The following is a 16,796-nucleotide window of genomic DNA, read 5'->3' on the forward strand; positions in this document are numbered from 1 at the left end:
TAAGCTCACTCATTATTCATAAATAAGTAACTAGAGATTTACCTCTGCCTCAGTTGCTGAACTTGTTTCAGAAAGCTTTGCACCTTGCCTTTCAACATGCAAAGCCCTCGATTATGCTGCTGTAGTCCACGAAATTCAAAACGTCCAATTCCATGGAGATTATGGCCAGCGTGTTGAACCAATCTTGCAACATGTTTGAATGCAAATAGTTCTTCACTCTTTTTAGCCAAAAGAAGGCTCATTCTGCAATGCAGTTGGCTGTGGGAGTGCACACAAACATACAGAGGGTAATATTGATGTCTGTAAGTGATATGCAACTCTTTTCACAGCCATTGACAAAGCTCAAGAGGAATAAGTTCACACACACCCCCGCCCCTAATTTTATAAGGTGGGCTTTCAGGTGACGCATTTCCTCAGCCAATGTTTCTTCTAAGTCTTCAGGATACTTTGAATGCAAATATTATCCTGCTCCTCTGAGGGATATGGATGGCAATTCTGTTATTTGAGTAATAGCTCTAATCTTTTCATTATTTTGAACATACGCTTCTCTTCTCTTTTTCAGTTCATTTAATATATTATCTAGGAGTATGAGAAAAGTGTTGATGCAAAAACTGTCCCTTCCTGTGGACAACACTTCACCTTCCTCTTCCTCTAATTCATCATTCTGTAGATTTCTCACTCACCCAACCCTTCTGTTTCATTGCAAGATCACCTTTGAAACCCTTGACAGTGGATATCTGAACTTCTTTCTCTTCATAGAACTCAAATTGTTCTTGCATGTTTTCACACAGCAATATGGGGGAATCATAAAGTTTGATGACTTGCAAAAATTCAGTATCAACACTTTGAAGTTTCTTGTTAGTGGCTTTGAGTATCTCTAGAATAAATCTCCAAAATTCAGCCATAAATACTGTCTCCAGCAAACTGAGTTTCTTACAGAGCTCTCAAGCTTCAGTGTGAGTTACAGATTTTGGGGCAGTCTTACTCTATAGATTTGATTGCATGGAAACATCTCCTCAGTGTTTGTCATGCCTCATCCTGAGCTGACCACCTTGTACCTGAGAGGCTCTTAAAGTAGTTCTATGCGCATCTGTCTCAACAAGTTTCAAATTTTGAAGGATTTCTCATCTATTGGTTGATGAACTTAAAAAAATCGTAAAGTTACATAAGAACATAAGAACAGCCCTGCTGCATCGGGCCCAAGGCCTATCTAGTCCAGCATCCTGTTTCACACAGTGGCCCACCAGATGCCACTGGAAGCCTACAGCAGGAGTTGAGGGCGTGCCCTCTGAGTACCAGTTGCCCCTGCAACTGGTACTCAGAGGCATCCTGCCTTTGAGACTGGAGGTGGCCCTCCAACTAGTAGCCATTGATAGACCTCTCCTCCATGAAATTATCTAAGCCCCTCTTAAAGCCATCCAGATTGTTGGCTGTCACCACATCTAGTGGCAGAGAATTCCACAAGTTGATTGTGTATTGTATGAAAAAAATACCTCCCTGTGTTGGTCCTCAATTTCCTGGCAATGAGTTTCATGGGATGACCCCTGGTTCTAGTGTTATCTCTTCCCTTCTTTAATATACAGTGCTACTCTACCTCCAAGGTGCCACTCCCTGTCCTTTCTATAGAGTTTATCCATGGATAACAGTGTCCCATTGGTTCTCACAGTTCCACCATATTTCTGTTATGCCCACTATATCTATATCTGTGTTAGCAGCCAAGCACTCCAGCTTGCCCATCTTGGCTCGGAGGCATCTAGCATTGGCATATAAGCACCTATATGCTGAATCTCTTACCTGGTGTCTGCCATCTTTCTTTTGACTCTTTGATCAGCTGGTTCAGCCTTCTGTCTGATCTTTATGTGGTTCTGCTCTGTCCCCTTCTGTTTTATTTGAATCCTCTGCACCCTCGCACTTTAAGGGATGGCATTTGCTGAACCAGATACTGTCCAGCTTCCCCAGGTGTCATTTTAAAAGCTGCTCTGCAACCTTTTTGATTTTAAGAGCCAACAGTCTGGTTCAATCTTGGTTCAAGTGCAGCCCGTCCCTTTTGTTTGGGGCCTTGCTTGCCCCAAAATGTGTCCCAGTGCCTAACAAATCTAAACCTCTCCTCCCGGCACCAACGTCTCATCCACACATTGAAACCCTTCAGCTCTGTCTGTCTCACTGTTCCTGCATGTGGAACAAGTAACAGTTCTGAGAATGCTACCTTGGGGGTCCTGGACTTCAAAACACTGCCTATCAGCCTAAATTTGGCTTCCAGGACCTCCCGACTATATTTCCCCACATTGTTGGTGCTGATGTGCACCACGACAGCTGTCTCCTCCCCAGCACTGCCTAACAGCCTATCTAGACACTGTGTGATGTCCACAACCTTCGCACCAGGCAGGCAAGTCACCGTGCGGTCAACACACAGGTCACAAACCCATCTCTCTATATCTCTAATGATAGAATCACCCACTACAAGGAGGCCCCCACCCCTGGAAGAGTATCCCCTGTGCAAGAGGATATGGGCTCATCATCCACAGAAGGGGTCCCTTCTAAAGGAGGGTTTCCCTCTTCCTCAGACTCATGTCCTCCTTCCCCGAGACCTTCATTCGCCCTGACAGCAGCAGAGCTATCAGCCCTGAAGTGAGATGCCTCTATCACGTCCCTGAAGGTCTCGTCCACATTACTCTATGTCTCTCTGAGCTTCTCCAGATCCGCCACCTTGGTCTCAAGGGAACAAACGTGAGGGAAAAATACTTCATCGCAGTTAGCTGCAATGTTTTTACCCACAAGATTCAGGGAATAGACAGAACAAGGAATGTATTCCGCATAAGGATTCTGCTTCTTAATGCGTGCCTGTAGCCCAAACTACATACAAGGCATGATGCTGGCATTGTCAAAGATTGGCAACAACAGTTAGGAATATCCAAATCACGGCTTGCCAGAACATTACAGACTGCAGCACACATTTCTAGGGAAGAAAAGTTACAAATCGTTCCACAGTAGAACCATTCTCTTGGACATATCTAATTATAATCCGAGTTGATCTACATGTGATATGTCAGGTGAAGAGTCCATGATTATTGAAAAAAGACATTGCTCTTTTTATTTCTCTCACTATTGCAGTTTCAACTGCAATGGCTATTTGAAAAAATTGCTCGGCAACCAGTGAAGACAAATAATGGAAGAGGAAATGTTTCCTCTTCCTGGGTTACCAAACCTCTCTATGTGATCTGCGAGAAAAGTATCAAATTCAGCAATAACCTCTAGCATCATAATATAATTTCCATTGTATCTGGAACCAAAATTCTCTTCGTGACCCCGGAAGGGTAAACCTCTCAAAGCGAATGTTTTTACTACTACAACAACGTGCTGAAGTACTTTTCTCCAATAATTTGTTTCCTCTTCTACTTGCTCTATTAACTTTCTTTCTATCTGGCCAGCAATATGTGCTTTGGATTTTAGAAGATTAACACGTTTTGTGATTTGCAGAATTTTTGTGCTCTTTTAACTTAATAGATGTGTTCTTCCAGTCGTTAAAACCTCCTTCAGAAAACTGGGTACATGCTGCCGTATCACTCTAAAAGAGAAGGCAAAAACCAAAAAACACCCATCTCAAACTCTCAGAATACAGGTGAAACTTGAAAAATTAGAATATCGTGCAAAAGTTCATTAATTTCAGTAACGCAAATTAAAAGGTGAAACTGATATATGAGATAGACGCATTACATGCAAAGCGAGATAAGTCAAGCCTTAATTTGTTATAATTGTGATGATCATGGCGTACAGCTCATGAACCCCAAATCCACAATCCCAGAAAATTAGAATATTACATGGAACCAATAAAACAAGGATTGTAAATAGAACAATATCGGACCTCTGAAAAGTATAAGCATGAATATGTATTCAGTACTTGGTTTGGGCCCCTTTTGCAGCAATTACTGCCTCAATGCGGCATGGCATGGATGCTATCAGCCTGTGGCACTGCTGAGGTGTTATGGAAGACCAGGATGCTTCAATAGCGGCCTTCAGCTCTTCTGCATTGTTTGGTCTCATGTCTCTCATCCTTCTCTTGGCAATGCCCCATAGATTCTCTATGGGGTCAGGTCAGGCGAGTTTGCTGGCCAATCAAGCACAGTAATCCCATGGTCATTGAACCAGGTTTTGGTACTTTTGGCAGTGTGGGCAGGTGCCAAGTCCTGCTGGAAAATGAAGTCAGCATCCCCATACAGCTCGTCTGCAGAAGGAAGCATGAAGTGCTCCAAAATCTCCTGATAGATGGCTGCGTTGACCCTGGACTTAATGAAGCACAGTGGACCAACACCAGCAGATGACATGGCTCCCCAAATCAACACAGACTGTGGAAACTTCACACTGGACTTCAAGCATCTTGCATTGTGTGCCTCTCCATTCTTCCTCCAGACTCTGGGTCCTTGGTTTCCAAATGAGATGCAAAAGTTGCTCTCATCAGAAAAGAGGACTTTGGACCACTGAGCAACAGACCAGTTCTTTTTTTCTTGAGCCTAGGTAAAACGCTTCTGACGTTGTTTGTTGTTCAGGAGCGGCTTGACAAGAGGAATACGACATTTGAAGCCCATGTCCAGGATCCGTCTGTGTGTGGTGGCTCTTGATGCACTAACTCCAGCCTCAGTCCACTCCTTGTGAAAGTCCCCAACACTTTTGAATGGCCTTTTCCTGACAATCCTCTCCAGGCTGCGGTCATCCCTGCTGCTTGTGCACCTTTTTCTTCCACACTTTTCCCTTCTACATAACTTTCTATTAATGTGCTTTGAACATCCAACTTCTTTTGCAATTACCTTTTGAGGCTTTCCCTCCTTATGGAGGGTGTCAATGATGGTTTTCTGCACAACTGTCAAGTCAGCAGTCTTTCCCATGATTGTGATTCCTAATGAACCAGACTGAGAGACCATTTAAAGGCTCAGGAACCCTTTGCAGGTGTTATGGATTGATTAGCTGATTGGAGTGGGACACCTGGAGCCTAGACTGTTGAACCTTTTCACAATATTCTAATTTTCTGGGATTGTGGATTTGGGGTTCTCATGAGCTGTACGCCATGATCATCACAATTATAACAAATGAAGGCTTGACTTATCTCGCTTTGCATGTAATGCGTCTATCTCATATATCAGTTTCACCTTTTAATTTGCATTACTGAAATTAATGAACTTTTGCACGATATTCTAATTTTTTGAGTTTCACCTGTATACTAACCATGTTCTGGGCATTTTCTCTATGTTAACAAGGGTCCATTCAAACATATATAAAGTGAGGGTTTTGTTAGTGCCATCACCATAGTGTCTCTTTGACTTAGTAAAGTCCACATTTTTAATCTGATTGAAACCGTTCAATGCCATGAAATCACATGTACTTTAATTTATTATCTGCCATTTTGTGGGATCACTGTCCATGTCTTCTTCACCATGACTGATTTCCACATCTTTAGTAATAATATCATTTGTCACCAGTTCCCACACCTCAAACTTCTTCACACTCTCTTTGCCACCAGAATTTATGCTGCCACCACAAGATTCAGAAATAGTGTCAACTGAACTTTCCCCTGCCGATTTGCTGCTGATGTGGGAAACAGTGAAAAATGCATTAATCCTGGGAAACTGTGAAAAATGCATTAATCCTGGGAGGTGTTTTTTTTACATTTTCTTCCTTTGCCTTCCTTACCTTTCTTAATTTGCTATACTGATTACCACTGAGTCTCTTTCTGCCTGCACTCATTTCTGCACTGACACTAGCATAGAAATAGATTTCTAACAGAATTTTTTTGTGTGCGGCCACAAACTACTCAACAGTCCGCATCTTCTTTCTGGTCTCCTTTCTGCCCAATGACAGTAGACTTTAGTTGAGTGTCAACTAAAGTCTACTATCATTGACTGGAAAGGAGACCGGAAAGGAGATGCAGACTCTTACAGCCGAGGGGGACAATGCAGAAAGTTCGGTCTCAATTTCCCTAGCGATAAGAAAGGCTCACACGTGGCTCCTTTGACACATACAGATATCATTCTCCGTGGTTTCCTGGAGACAATCTCAGACAATTTACCGCCCCTCAAAATGCCCCACAATATTTGCTGCCATAGACAAGTGCCTACTTTGCCTATGTGTGACCCTCAGGAACATACTTTCAGGTGACACAGTGCACTTCTTTGGGATGGGGAGGTCATTGAAATTTGTCCCCAACACAGCCAGCAGTCAAGCTGAGTCAGCTTGAACGTTTGAGAAGCACTGCTGCTTCTCCCATTGGTATTTCATTAATCAAGATGCCAACCAGTGATTTTTGGGGAGAAAACATACCGTTTCCAGGGAACAAATCAATACACAGGCCTTAATCACACCATGAACCCCCTTTTCAATTCCAATCCAGGTCCATAGATTTGCCCTCCAGTCCTAAAGATTTTCCATGGCATGTTTCTATGTGCAATGTACATTCCATATTCATTCAGTGTGACTAAAACTTTGTTTTGGACAGAGAGCTGATTTCCAGCAGTCTTCATCTTAAAGTATTAGGCAGTTAGTTTTTATTAATTGTCTAAATATATATTCTGGATTTGAGCTAGCCCTATCGTTTCACCTGTAACCATCACTCAAGCTTGAATGGATGAACCTGTCTATTTCACAGTTGTATTTTTTAAAAAATAGTTCTATAAACACTGCAGTAAACATTGAAAAGCTTTCTCTTTATTTCCAGCTCAACTGCAGTGTAGGCAAGGATTATGGAAGCTTATTGCGCTGCCAGAAGTTCCTCAGTGATAATGAAGTAGACATTGCCTGCGAGAAATGCAGTTGACACCACACCAAATTATTTCATTTTCTGATGAAATCTGGATTCGGGCTCAGTTCAAGCAAGATGATACCAATAGTATCCCCCAGGTATGTATCTCTTTGCAACAGCCAACAGGGGATGACACTTTTGCCACGACCATCTTATGCTGGAGTCCCCTGTGCATATTTTTTCATCATTTTAACCATTATCTGGGGTGGCGGGAAGAAAATGACACAACACCCTTTCATTTTAAGATTCCAGAGTAACAAAGCTCCAAGAAAACAGACATTAGAGTCTAATGCTTGGGATTAGTTCACTCCAGCAGAAATTCTATTACAAGAATAACTTATCAATGAAAGGCAATTGATCCTTGATCCAGTCCTGTAATATTTCAATAGCAAGATTTCAGTTATCTGTTACAGTTACACCTCACTAAGGATTTCTCTTATCTATGTTGCTGCTGATAATCAGAGGTACACATATGCTTAGGCAAAATGACTAACATGGAATGTTAGAAGAGGCATATATATGCAAATGCTGTCTCTCTCTGCTTGTGGCTTTATGAAATGCTATCTGGTGTGCCTGCAAAATGTATGACACACCAGCCTAAGCTTAGTCCACTGGCTGCATATTGTGGGCTGGCAAGTATTTGTCAGCCCCACTCCCATCATTTCTGAAAATTCTGTCAAATACCTGAAGGTTTAAAAAACCCCACTGGGTTGCCATACAAGACTCATATATTGGCTTGATGGGTCATAACTTGTGTAGGGCAGTTCTATGGCAGAACCAGTCTCCAGTGAAGAGAAAACCCAGGGCTGGTTTCAGCACATCATCATCTTCATCTTCACCATCATCATCATCATCATTATTATTTTATTACATTTATATCCTGCTCTTCCTCCAAGGAGCCCAGAGTACTACATACTTGAGTTTCTCTTTCACAACAACCCTGTGAAGTAGGCTAGGCTGAGAGAAGTGACTGGCCCAGAGTCACCCAGCTAGTATCATGGCTGAATGGGGATTTGAACTCAGGTCTCCCCGGTCCTAGTCCAGCACTCTAACCACTACACCACGCTGGCACCCTTGCACAAATGTCAGGGCCCAGGTGCTCCAGGAGAACTACCACTGATTCCAGCCATGGCTCCAAGGATGATTGGGCCCAGTCGGCAACTGGTGGCCCATTGTCTACCACCCCACTTGCCCCTAAGATATTGGGAAGGGGCCTCCAGGGTAGAAAGGGGAAAGGCCCACAAGAGGGCAACCTGCTGGAGAAGAGGAGAAGAGGATTCCATCTCCCCCAGGGTGAGAGACTGGGGTGTTTGCCTCTTCTCTTCTGCCCTCCTTGGTTGCCATCTGCTTCCCCCAGGACTGCTTGTGGAGAAGCTTATAGGCTGAGCAGTAAGCTCAGCAGGTGGAACCAGGAAAAAAAAACTGCCCACTCACCCTTACAACCCCAGTCCTGCAAAGCCTCTTCACAAGCAGTCCTGGGGGAAGCAGATGGCAGCCAAGGAGGGCAGAAGAGAAGAGGCAAACACCCCAGTAGCCACTTGAAGCGTTGTGGTTTCCCCCCCTAAAGACCATGACCTTAGATTTGGAATAATTTACTGAAAGTTTTTCCTCTTTACAGAAACTCCCAAACTTAGTCAACATTCTCTTTAAACCTAGTCTATTTCAAGAAATAAAATTAAGTCATCGGCATACAACAAGGCTTCTACTTTTCGGGTTTTAACTGAGAGTGAGAACAAAGCAGGGGATGTCATACTTTTAACTATGCTGTTTACTTATATATTAAAAAGAAAGGGGCCAATATACAGCCCTGTTTTACTCCTCTAGTAATCTGCATTGGTTCTGTCAAAGTACCTTGAAACCCCATTCTAACTCATATTGTATTGTCTCGATATATCCCCTGAATGAGTCATAGAAGTCTTTTACCAATGTTGGTTGTAGCTAATTTAAGCCACAACCGATCCCTATCCACAAGGTCAAATACCGCAGAAAAATCAATAAAGGCTGTGTGTATGTATGTGTGTATACACACACACACACACACACACACACACACACACACACACACTTGGACCCTGAGTATATTTTGAGATTAAATGATGTAAGACATATTGTATATCTGGTCGATGGTACATCTGCCTTTCCTAAAGCCTACTTTTTCCTCATGGATAATGCATTTTTCCCAGTTCTACAATGTCCTTCTTAAGATACGGTGACCAGAACTGTATGCAGTACTCCAAATGTGGCTGCACCATAGATTTGTATAAGGGCATTATAATATTAGCATTTTTATTTTCAAATCAAAACAACCCCAGAAAGGGTGCTGCAGCAGCAATTCTATGCCTGCCATTTCCAACCTTCACTTGAAGGTCTTCTAGACCCACCTAGTTAGGTGACTGGAAGCAAACGGCATGTTACAGGAAAGAGGATTGCAGAAATGTGCCCTGGTGTGGAAATGAGGGTCATGCCAGTGGAGCCATCACTCCCAGGTAGGGGAATTGGTAGGAAATCGGGGTGGGGGGGAGGTACCCTTTCAAATTTTAGGCAGTAGATAGTGATAGGCAGGGTAAAGAAAAGCAAGGGGAATAAAACTTGCAGTGTTTCCTCATGAAAAGGCTCCTGTGTGGACAAATAAAGGAGAAGAAATGTAGCAAGAGAAGCTATAGGTGTGGATGTCCCATGATGACTCCCACTGTTATTTATCAATCTACATCACACTTGCTCCCACAATAAACCTCTCCATCTGGAAAACTGCACTGTTGCGCTAGTGCAAGAAGATGGCTTAATTGTACAGAACATGAAGATTCCTATTGGAATAAATGAGGTGTGCTGCAGTTGCACAACTGTTGCACAAACACAAGCATATTTAAATAGGCAGTTGGAGTGCACGTCGAGGGGCAATTCCGATGGACAGCCTCTGCATGTGCTATATGGACACCCTGAGAGTGTGCTGGAATGCGCTCCACCCATGTTACAGATACACTCTCAGCGTGACCTTTACACATGTACTAGCTGTATATCCTCTGTACTCGTCTGCAGAGAATACATCTCCTTCATCATGCCTACACATAATAACCCACTTGCTCCCAGAACAGCACAACTTCTAGTGGCACAGAATACACCTGGACAGGATAGAGTAAAAAAAACACAACAATTCTCTTTGTGAATTTTCTGTAAGTAAGCACCTCAAACAGAAGTGAGTTTATCTACTGACTTGTAGTTATGCTTTACATTTATTTGAGAGCAAGTGAATCAAACTGGTATGTTTATTTGTTTAATTGGACCAGGTGATGGACATGCCTTTATGCTGTGAGAGAGATTGCTCCTTGCTGCTATAAATTTGTCACTCCCTATTTAAGGGTACTGCATTCCTGTGATAGTATTATGTGACACGATGCACCCACTCATGTGCAAGCAGCAGCTGTTACAATTCACTGATACCTTTCACTGGAGATAGGCAGGAGTGGTTGGCAGCATCTAACATTTTATGGCTGTTCACTCTTGTACTCTCAGTGAGCTAATCAGAGTAAATGCCAGTAAACAAATCCCTCTGGGCTTCTGGATCTGCAACTGAGCAGCAAACACTCAGGTATTTCACATACTTCCAAAACAGACTCTCAGCCTACAATTTTTACTTGTTCCCTTAGTTGATTTGCAGCACATGCTCTATAGTTAGATTTGGAAATGTTCTCCTTCGAAGCATAGCATAAATAAATAAAGCTAGTCTGAATCAGGATGCTACCAGGAAATCCTGTACTTTGCTTTGGCCAGCTTCTTGCCTATGCTTTCGACAATGCTAGCCTAATGTCGTCCTATACCAGGTTCTTATACCAGTTCAGCACAAGATAGGAGTGGTAAAGAAGAACTGGAGAAAAAAAGCCTCTAAGAGACACAGAGCTGCTACTGCTACTTATATACACTTTTTAACATAAATTCTCAAAGTGGTTATATAGAAAAATGAGAATAAATAAAGATGGTTCCCTGTCCCATAGAAGCTCTCAGTCTTAAAGCAACATAAGGTAGAGACCAGAAACTACCACTGGAAGGATGCTGTCCTGTAGCCGAATAGGGCCACTGCCTCAGCATGCATAGCAATACCACCAGCACTCATCAGTTTGGGGGAGGCATGCTGACAAAGCCCACATCTGGGTCAGGCATAGAAGGAGCCAAACTACACTTGATATCGTCATACCCCATGACATCGGCATACCACACAAAACACACTGCAGTTGTGTTTTGATCTGATAGGATAGCCACAGGACCTGCTACTGCATGTGGTGCAGGCCCATGCAGTGGCCAACTTGTGTGCAATGAGCTATCAGCATGGAAAGAAAGAGGGGGCTGGCATGTCTCTCTGTGTTGTCCCTTCCAGAAAGAAAAGCTCTGCCTTTTATTTAATGATGATGATTATGTTTCTGTTATGTTTACTGTGGCACATGCACATTCATACCACTCACACACAACATAGACAACACTCACATCCAATTCAGATTTCACTCCCACATGAAACCATTCACACAGACAGTCTAAAAAACCCATTATAGTACTTCCTCATCACTTTTCTGTACCTTTCCCCAACATCCCACTTTCCTCACCTGCTGTTTTTTCAACTTCTAAGTAAGTGAAATAATTATAGACATTCCGGCTGAATTCAGATGTAACACAAAACCAAAGTTAGGGGAAAGGTCCTGTGGTTTGTCCCACCAAACTCCAAATTGAACCTTTGGTTTGCACAAAGGTTTGCTGCCGGGACCTCCAGTTTGGCCGCTGAAGTGTTATGTCCAATCCTATATGTCACCATAACTGTGGCTTTGTGCCAATTTTGAAACCCAGGATCACATCCGCTCCATTCCTGTGGCTCTTCTTGCTGACTGCCTCTTCAAGCACCAGCCCACCCATCCTGTCACCTATGCTATGGAGTTGCCTGGCAAAAGGGACACTGCCACGCCCCATCCCAGACTTGCTGGCCTCTCAAGCAGCATGGTCACATAAGGGCATTCCCTCTTCCCACTCTGTCCCTGGCTCTCATTCTCTGCAGGAAGGAAGGAAAGGGGACGGGATGACAGGATGGGTACTAAGTGCATTGCTCCCTGAGAAGGATGTGGCAACAATGTATTTCACAAGCACAAAAACTCCAAGTGGCAACATAAGCAGGGCACCCCATCACAGTGCTGGGAGGGGGACATTTGGCAGGGGGTGTTGCTGGGATTGGCCAGCCCCAAGCAGGAATTGTTTTTTTTAAATTTAAAAGATTTTTTAAAGTCAGGCCCAAGCACGGGTTCTTGAGCAGCCACATTCTGGTTTTTTCACATAAAGGTGGAGGAGCCCCCAACCCCTTCCCCTCTTGGTGTTTGCAGTCCCTAGGGTTATTCATGAGCAGAGCCAGTCACCAGGGTCAGCACTGCTCCAGTCAAAGGAGAGACAGCAGCTGTGAAGAAGGAGTATGCTGATCCAGGGTGGACCACGCTCGCTCAAGAGAGTGCCAGGGGACACCCCCTCACAACTCATTAGAAAAACCATCAGAAGGGAGGAAAGAGACTTGCCAAGCAAAATCTTGAATAATGTGTGGCAACAAAACATCCTCTTCTCCCACAGAGCGCTCTCTTACAAGAGTGCCAGCTTATTGAGGCTCTATATCAAACTGGGTTGCTGGGTGGAGGAAAGCCACAGGGATGGGTACCCTGGTGACTGCTTTCCCTGTCTTGATAACTACCACCTCTTTGCTTAGCAGGTTTTGTTGTTGTTATTCTGTGTGTGTTTTTTTTACCATAGAGATTTGGGGGGCCCATACAAGCCGGGTCCCCTTTGAGGGATTAGCTCAGCACATGAGCACAGTCTGGAGGGAGACCTAGGCCTCACACCCCATGGTCCTCCCCAGTAGATTGGCCTTCTCATGAAGGCGACCCCACTGGCAACAAGCTGCTAGCAGAGCAGGAGTTTGATTTGGTTGGCATGGACTGCTTTGACAGGGTGATCCCTCACAACGGCATCCTAGGTCATGGTGGGACATTACCGAAGATCCCCCAAGATCCTTTGCCTTCGCTCATATACATATCCCCTGAAATGATCTAACAGGATGGGATGTAACTGGATAGGAGAGGTGATTCTGTAGGTAAACAGGCGCCAAGCCCCGCAAGGCTTTGAAGGTAAGAACCAGGACTTTGAATTGAATTTGGAAGCGAATGGGTAGCCAGTGCCGCGTCTGCAGGAGAGGTGTTACCCTATCATATCTTTTGGCACTCTTCCTGCTGAGGGCGGACGGAGCACTCTGAAAATGTATGATCACACTTGGCACGCCCCCTTCGAGATTGTGGTCAATCGAGGCTGCTCTGCCGGCAGGCTGGTGCTTTGCCCACAGTCTGGCCATGGAGCTTGCTGGGATCGGCCTTGGTGGCCAAGCAGCAGGGAGGGGCTCTCCTCTCCTGCAACCAGAGTTTGGCAGGCCACAGTTGGAATGGGTTTGCCTCAGTGCTTTTCTCTTGGCGCTCCTCAGTTTTGAGGGGTAACTTGGCACAACCAAGGATTTTCTGCAAATCTTCATGTTTTATTATTTATTTTAATATCATTCCTTTCTATGACCATGGTAAAGGTCCTTACATATGAACGTAAACTGGCTTTTATTTTATTTTACAGTTATTTTTATATAACTGTAGGTTACCTTAGCCCTTCTGTCTCTGTAAGGTCCAAAAAACAGTAGCATCTAAAAGTCTTTTTAGATGCATTTGGTTCAATAATTCATGTATTCTGATTACACAGTCCCACTGATTCTCCCTTGCATGTATTTAACAACAGATCAATGCATTCACACATGCTACAACTAATAAACGCATCTTGTGGAAAATACTCTGAGATTCTCCTATCTTGTGCTCACAAACATTAAAATTAGATTCATCCAGCACCTTATTCTCTCAGTTTGCTTTACAGCACAGTACCCTGTTTTGACAAAATGGTTTATATGACTGGACAGGAGGGTCCAGGTATCAGCAATCAACTTGTCCCTTTGGAGCAGCAGGACTGGCTTTGCTCACTCACTATCTGAGCTTTCAGCACTAATTCATCACCTGCAGCTAATGTCTATCCATAAGATCAGACTGCTCACAAAATATTCTGTTTACAGTTTCACTGAAATAAACATTCAAAGCTGATTTATACTGTGATACACAGGGTAGGAGAAACAGCCTACCCTAGTTTGGGAGCTGTGCATGGTCCCATTTTCTGCTAGTCTGTGAGTAAAAAACAAGGCTGGAAGTGCTGACGGTGATAGTCTTAAGCGGCTGCTGAGTAGGAGGGCTCTGGCCTACCTTGCAGCTGTACTTTTTGGTGAGATAGGAGGAATCAGTACCTCTGAGTTTATTTTTTCACTCACACAAGAGCAGAAAATGGGATCGTGCACAGCTCCCAAATGAAGGTAGGACTCCGACCCTATTTATCATTGTGTGAAATGCCTTTTAGACTTCCATTAATTAATTTTTGTATGATGATGTTATATTAGAGGGTTGGAGGCAGTACTGTTGGCTTTGCAAATGAACCTCTTTCCAGATGTAGAATACACAGGACTCAATTGCTCATCCACAGTTTGCATAGAATGACAGTGCTGCTGTATGATGGTAAGTGTTATATATTAATTGCATATATATGTATATGCATATGTATAAAACATGGCATATGTATAAAACATGGCATAAACAGTGGTTCTAAGTCTATGCAGGATGACTGGCAGCAGGACGAGAGAGATCGCTGCAGGAGGGACCAGGGAACCCTGCCTTTGGAATGCTGGGGAAGGCAGACAGGGAGAAGAGACTGCTAAAGGAAGTTGAGCACTGTTGGTCTGAGTAAGGAGAAGGGAAAGGTACGTTGTTTGTAGGCTTGTGGAGTTAAGGTTTCTGAACAAGGTGGATTTAGCTGGTGTGAGAAGCCCGAAAATGTTTAGGGAATAACCACAGCAGACCCAAGGTGGGAGGCAGTGTTGTAACTCGGAAGCAAGGTACCTGAACCCCAGTCTGGAGAGAGTCTATCATCAACATCTTTTTAATCTGTGTAAATGTTGTGTAATCACTACATTTCTGTACTTTTTGAATTTGAAACCAATACGCTTCAGTAGTACTTGAATTTGTAACCTAATTGAACCATCTATTGCTATGCTAATTAAACCATCTATTGAACTATAAAATCTTGCTCTCTTTAACATCTTAGGTTATTTCCTCTCCCACACCACCAAAAGAGAGCCCCTTCCCCACTCTACTACAGAGGGAGAAGAAGGATCTGAGATTCAGTCATATAGATCTGAGTGGTGGCAGCAAACAGGCACCCTGGAGTAGGATGGACTCTCACATGCGGGGTGTGTGTGTGTGTGTGTGTGTGTGTGTGTGTGTGTGTGTGTGTGTATAAGATTCTTGTGAAATGTTTTTCTCAGTGACTTTCATAGCCTTCCTTCTTTCCTTCCATCCACCTCTTACTAATATTTCAGCTAATATCTACATTATTGTACTACTGTTCTTATGTATAACTCGTTATGTTACATATTTAGAAATGTCAAAATGCCATAGAACAAAATAATGTTGCCAAGCAGCCTCCCCTTCCCCTGCTCACTTTGGAACCCTGGTTTCCTATAGAAGCAAGGCTGAATGAAGTGAAGCATGGAAGAGCACTTGGTGCCAGGGAGGAAACTGACCTCTGTTATCAAACAACTGTGTCATTCAAATCCAGAACCAGTGTAAAAGCTACTGTTATGGTCCAGGCCTGATTTATATACTAAATATGCTCATTAGCTAGCATACAAAATTAGGCCTGTCTCACAGTGTAACCAAGTGACCAAGTTCTTTTATATAGTGACCATGTAGGATCTGGACGCAAGGAAGAAAGGAGATCATACCAATCCTAAAGGATTCAGTGGGCTTTATTGAGTATAAAAGAATAACAACATCAATCTAACTGAGCCGAGAGCAGAACATTCTATCAGTATTACTAACAACATTTCAGCTCTAACCAGCAACAATATTCACCCAGTGTTCCTGGGCTTGGTTCATCTGTTTTGATAATCTGGAATAAAGTGCTCTACATGCACTTTATTACTTGCTTTCCATTTGTTACACAATTGTAGCCAGAACTGTACACCACAATTCCCAGGTTGCTAGGCCATGCCCCCCTCAACCCCCCCCCCATTCATAGTCATGTCCCCATTTGCATCAGTGACATGCTGGAGGGTTTAATATCGTTTCAGGTTCTGTGGGGTGTTAAATTTGATTAAGCTTTGCATCAATCCCTTTCAAATGTTAAATTCTCCCTTCATAACTTCTTTTCTGAGCAGGGCTATTATGTGAGTTAGCAAACTATCAGGTGGTTAGGCCTCCATCTTGAGGTAGTGACAGTATGTCACAAAATATCTCCTTATTTACAAGAGTTTGTTTTGTGCCAAGTTGAAACCTGCCATGGACAGCAGATTTTTGGAATCCACATGACAGGCTGTAGCACCAGACGTGTTTGGCATGGCTTTCCCAGTCATTATAAATCAGACATTTATGACAAGCACAAGTTCACAAGAAAGTTGAAACAGTTCTTTTTCCAAAGAGATATGCAATTCCAAATGGCTCGCTACCAAACCACGTTTTATTTATGGGGCATAAAACAGATCCAGTTTTAACCTCTGACTTATCTTGAATATCCATGGTCTTTCCTAGATCACCTGGTTAGTCTTATGTTTGAAGCCTTGGGACATTCTTTAGATTTCAGAGAGTAGCTCATATATCTTCCATTGGCCTCTGGAACAATTTAGCTAGAAGCTTGAAAGTGAAAAAGAAGAGCTACCCTTTTCTCTTCTGGGCCCTTGCCATCCAGAAAAAAAGAAAGGCACCCCTCATAGTCTACCATCTGACCAAGAAACTTTGTGCAAGGCCTCCATAGAGAAGTCAAACACAGCTTGATATTAATGTCAGAGGTTGAGGAACTTGGCTAACTTTCTTCCACATGTTCCAACACTCCAGCACCTTTGGCTTTAGCAATGAGATTTTAGCCT

General features: G+C 43.3%; 1 long non-coding RNA gene across 5 annotated transcripts in view; it reads left to right on the forward strand.

Annotated features, from left to right (window-relative positions):
- LOC128351616 (uncharacterized) overlaps nucleotides 1–15,847 on the forward strand; it is a 27,700-nt gene extending 11,853 nt beyond the window's left edge. For 3 of the 5 annotated variants that reach the window (XR_008319915.1, XR_008319913.1, XR_008319916.1), the window contains exons 3-5: nucleotides 6,704–6,885; nucleotides 14,484–14,633; nucleotides 14,978–15,847. This is a non-coding gene — a long non-coding RNA (uncharacterized LOC128351616). Of the gene's footprint in view, nucleotides 1–6,703; nucleotides 6,886–8,282; nucleotides 14,634–14,977 lie in introns of those variants that run through there. The other 2 variants (XR_008319914.1, XR_008319912.1) reach the window with 2 other exon arrangements.
- The last annotated feature ends 949 nt before the right edge of the window (nucleotides 15,848–16,796 follow it).

Source organism: Hemicordylus capensis, chromosome 3, assembly GCF_027244095.1.
Source record: "Hemicordylus capensis ecotype Gifberg chromosome 3, rHemCap1.1.pri, whole genome shotgun sequence".
Lineage (NCBI taxonomy): Eukaryota > Metazoa > Chordata > Lepidosauria > Squamata > Cordylidae > Hemicordylus > Hemicordylus capensis.